We start from the raw sequence: 4,733 nt of genomic DNA on the forward strand, positions 1-4,733 counted from the left end.
CGAACCCCCAATAAATGCAGGACCCTCAGCAGCCCAGAGAAGGGGAACTCCTGGGAGTTTTGGGCTGAATCTTGGTGGTTTAGAGGATTTTATGGGCTCGGGAGAGCCAGGGGTGGGGAGTAGGAACAGCAGAGTGGGGAGACCAGAGCGATACTGGAGCTGGGGGACCCCCAGCTGGCTGGAGGGGGAGCACGGAGAAAGGGGAGGTCCAGGATCCCCAGGACCCTGAAACGCGGGGGGGCAGAGAAGGGGGAACTTGGACAGGGGACACGCTTGGGATCCTTGGGACAACAAGGTGGAGAACCCAGAGTGGGTGATTGCCTGGGAACCCGGCACCCTGAGGCAGAGAGCCAGGGGAGAAGGGACCCCTAGGACCTCCAAAACCCCCTGGCATCCCTAGGCAGGACCCTCAGCAGCCCAGAGAGGAGAGACCCCCAGAGTCCTAGAGTGAAGAGAGCAGAGAAGGGAACTTCTGAGAAGACTTTTCTGAGCTGAATCTTCATATTTTGAAGTATTTTCTGGCTGAACCGCGATCTTTTGCAGATTTGGGGGGAGTTTTGAGTTGTCTTTTTTCCTCAGATCTCAGTGTTTTGTGTTTTTCCGGGCTGAATTTTGGAGTTTTTGAGATTTTTATGGTCCCAGGATGCCTGGGGAGTTCCAGAGATGGACTTGGGCAGGAGGAACCCCCAAGCCAACACGCTCAGCCCTTGTTTCCCCCAGCAGGATTTGTCCTTCCCAAACCTTGGGCGGATGGAGGAGGAGGCTGCAAGGAAAAGGAAGCTGCCGTGGGCCCCCCAGGCAGGTGAGGAGGAAGTCAGTGCCCCTTTGGCCCTGTCTTGCGGTGCACGTGGGGGCTGGATCTGGGGGGGATGTCCTTGGCCTTCCCTCTGGGCCGGAGGCAAATCCCCTGCCTGTCCTTCTTTCTTCCTGCCCCAGGCCCCGAGCTGAGGACGGAGAGCATGGAGGACAAATCCCCCCGGCAGAGCCTGGTGGGAGAGGCCGTTTTGAAGGGCTCCCCGGCGCAGGAAGGCAGCGGGGAGGAAAAGGCCCGGAGATGCCCCCAGAGGAGGGGCTGCAAAGCCAGCCCAGGGAGCTCTGAGGAGGAAAGACCCGTCCTGTGCTAGGAAGGTGACCGGAGCTTGAGCCAGAACTCCGAGCTGGTGGTCCCTGAGCAGCCTCCCAGCAGGGAGAAGCCCTTCAGGTGCTTGGAATGTGGGAAGAGCTTCAGGGTGAGCACCCAGCTCCTCACCCACCAGCGCATCCACACTGGGGAACGGCCCTACACGTGTAGAGAATGTGGAAAGGGCTTCAGGGACAACTCCAACCTGATCAAACACCAGCGCATCCACACTGGGGAACAGCCTTACAAGTGCTTGGAATGTGGGAAGAGCTTCAGCCGGAGCTCCACCCTCCTCACCCACCAGCTCATCCACACTGGGGAACGGCCCTATAAGTGTGGGGAGTGTGGGAAGAGCTTCACTGATGGATCCAGCCTGATCCAACACCAGAGTATTCACACTGGTGAATGGCCCTACAAGTGCTTGGGATGTGGGAAGAGGTTTAGGACCAGCTCACATCTTCTCATGCATGAGCAGACACACACAGGGGAGAGGCCCTTCCGCTGCACCGACTGTGGGAAGGGCTTCAACCGGAACTCCAACCTCGTCACCCACCGGCGCATCCACACCGGGGAGAGGCCCTACAAGTGTGGGGAGTGTGGGAAGAGCTTCACCCAGAGCTCCCACTTGACCTCCCACCAATGGACCCACAGGTAAGTGAAACCCTACAAGTGTCCCGACTGCGGGAAGAGCTTCGGCCGCTGCACCCACGCCGAATGACCCCCTGATGGTGAGGCATCCCCTGGGGTCCAGTGACTGTCAGTCCATCCCTTTCCACCAGAAAGGGCCAGTCCCCTTTGCCAGGGGCAGGTTGTGCCATCAGAACCCTTCTTGGGGGTGTGTGGAGATTCCTACCTTGACTGGGACCCCCAAGGTTACTGCTGGAGGTTGGGAGCAGAGATCTCCCCCCGAGTGTTGATCTGGGGGAGTTCCATTCATCTCTAATGAATAATTCTTGCTTTGGTGCCAGCTTGAGTAGAATTGCTTCAACAATTGCTTTAGGGTAGAGCACTGTCCTATCTTATGCTGTCCTACTGGTAGTAGTAGTGTTTCTATTGTGCAGAAAATAATTCTGATGAAGATCTTTTGTCTGATCATTTGTAACCCTAAATAATTAATTTCTATCAATAGGTGTGATTTGCTATTATTAAAACCTGGGGGACAAAAGTGGTTCAGTCCCACCTCTGTAATTCCTCTAAGCTGAACCTGTTGGCATAACCCAAGGGTGAGATTGGATCCAGCAGCCCCCAGCAACCCACCGTACGTTGGGAGCTCAGGGGACCACCCCCCTTTTGTAAATCCTCCTTTTCCCAAAAACCCCCATGGGACTGTCAGAGCTGCCAGACTACCCCCACTTTTCTACCCTTCTCTGTGTTCCTCCCATTTTTCCATGGTTCCCTGTTATAATCTGCTTAAATATTGCAGAAGGAAGTTCAGGTTTGAATATTCCCTTGAGCCAAACTAAAACTCACACAAGTTATCTATTGATACCAAAAACTGATTTTTATTAATTGCTAAGAGATGCAAAGAGAAAGGAAAAAATAAGAAAAGGTTGGAAACTGCTAAGATTACTTGTAGAAGCAGAGAAAAGATACCACTGAAAACTACCTTTACCTGCTGAGCTGGTAGGTGTGGCAGAGGAGCAGTTTCTGCCTTTTTTTTCTCTGTCCCTGCAGCTTTTGGATGTTATCTCTGTAGCTGCAGGGGGTCTGACAGCTTTAGTTCTCTGCAATGCACCATGTGTGGTTTCACCGCTCACGCCCCTGTCCCAGGCCGTGCAGGGTCTCAACTCAGCCGAAGCTTTGGGCCCTCAGAAATATGGTCAGGGTAGAAGGATAAGGTAGAACTCCCACATGTGGCACAGTGGTCTCAGCTCTCTCCAGGCTGGCACAGTTCCAGTCTCCGGTGGCAGGCAGGCAGCACGCGGTGGCGGAGAAAAGGTGAGGGGAGGTGGGCAGAGATTCTCGGCTACAGTCACCAGTTCTTCTCCCTTTCCTCTCCCTGATTTTCCAAAATTTGTCCTCAACTTTTCTAGTGTTCAAAGGAGGTTGTAGGTGGTTTCTTGGCACGTAGCCAGTTCAGATGTTGGAGGATGTATCATAATCATAAACAATGGTAGGATCTTTTGGCAGGAAAAGTCCTGTGGAAAGTCCTGGTGGGAACTTCTGGCAGAGAGCTGACAGAGAATGTTTGATAGGAAGTTTTTGACAGGCAGAAACAATTTTTGGCATTTCTATATTATCTGTGTGTTACAGATGGTTGCCATGGTAAGCGATGTAACTGGGAATGCATAATGGTTACCATGGTAACTGACCCTAGTGATGGGAATGCGTAATGGTACCATAGCAATGGGATAATGTGATGGTTGCCATGGTAATCGACTTCACAATCAGGATGTATAATGTTTGCATCGGCATTAACCGACCCCAGCAATGTCAATGCTCAGTGGTTGCCATAGTAACCCACGTAACAATGTGAATGCCTGTCTGTGTAGGTGAGCACAGTTTATTGATAGGAAGCAACCGAGAAAGCAAACATTTTATATCCTTTTTTTTTTGTATCCCTTTAATTCCCTTTTTACTAACTAATGCTGTACTAAAAGCTGTTCTTAGTATTGTGTGAATGCCAACTGATAAAGTAGTGGTTTTGTATTTTTCAACTTTTGATCCTCTTTGCCAGTAGTTTTTTTTAAATTTTATTCTCACAACAATAAAAGATTTTTTTTAGTGTTTGAATGACTGTTGTACTTGTCTTTATTCTGGGCATGGATTTAAACGAACTAATAAAGAAGGGACTGGAAGGAGGTTTCAGGGGGTTCTGAATGGGCTGGAAGAGACCAGGATGGGTTTTGTGAGGCCCTGGATGGTCTATGGGAGGTTTTGGGGGTCCTGATCCCCCCGGCTCCCCCCAGAGATGCCACTGGACACCGTCTGCAGCAGATCCTGGTGGGGGTCGGGGGCTTTGTGTTGGACTTCATCTTCCTGGTGCTGGGGCTCAGCTTCTACCTGCAGGAGAAGGTAAAGGGAGATCCCTGGGATTCGTGTCCCCCTTTCCCCAGAGCATGTGTGCCCCCCTGCCCCCCCAGCCCGCAGTCACCCCCTTTTCTCTCCCCACAGAGCTCCTGAGCTGCCGGTGGCCGCATCCCCTCCCCATGGCCTTGGACCTAGCTGGGACCCCCCAATCCATCCCCACCTGGAGTTTGGGGGGTTTGTGTGTCCCTCCTGACCCTGCTTTTGTTCTCACACCAACCACCCGCTCCCAGTGCTCCCAGTAAAGCTTCCCAGTTCTCTGCAGTCCTGGTGTTGAAGGGCAGGTGCCCTCCCAAAGCCCCCCCAGAATCAGCTTATGCAAACTGTACAATGGTTGGCACCCGTTGTCTTTCTGCTTCTAGGAGTGTGTATTTTTCTGCCATGTCTGGTTCAATGTTTGTGCAGCTTAATGGCTCAAACTGTATCTGCTTTGTTTAAAGAAAAAGAGGGAAGTGTAGGGATTTTTTGTGCTAACATAGAGGATATGCTGCTATGGGAAATAATCTTATGTTGCAATTGTGAAAACATGATCTGTTGCTCTGATGGCCTTCTGATGGTACCAGGATGTGAAAGATCTCCCAAGAGA

General features: G+C 51.8%; 1 pseudogene; it reads left to right on the forward strand.

The window, feature by feature from the left end:
- Positions 1 to 750: 750 nt before the first annotated feature.
- LOC126647979 (zinc finger protein 239-like) lies at positions 751 to 4,243 on the forward strand (annotated as a pseudogene).
- The last annotated feature ends 490 nt before the right edge of the window (positions 4,244 to 4,733 follow it).

This window comes from Myiozetetes cayanensis, unplaced genomic scaffold (assembly GCF_022539395.1).
Source record: "Myiozetetes cayanensis isolate MyiCay16 unplaced genomic scaffold, myiCay2020 scf410, whole genome shotgun sequence".
NCBI lineage: Eukaryota > Metazoa > Chordata > Aves > Passeriformes > Tyrannidae > Myiozetetes > Myiozetetes cayanensis.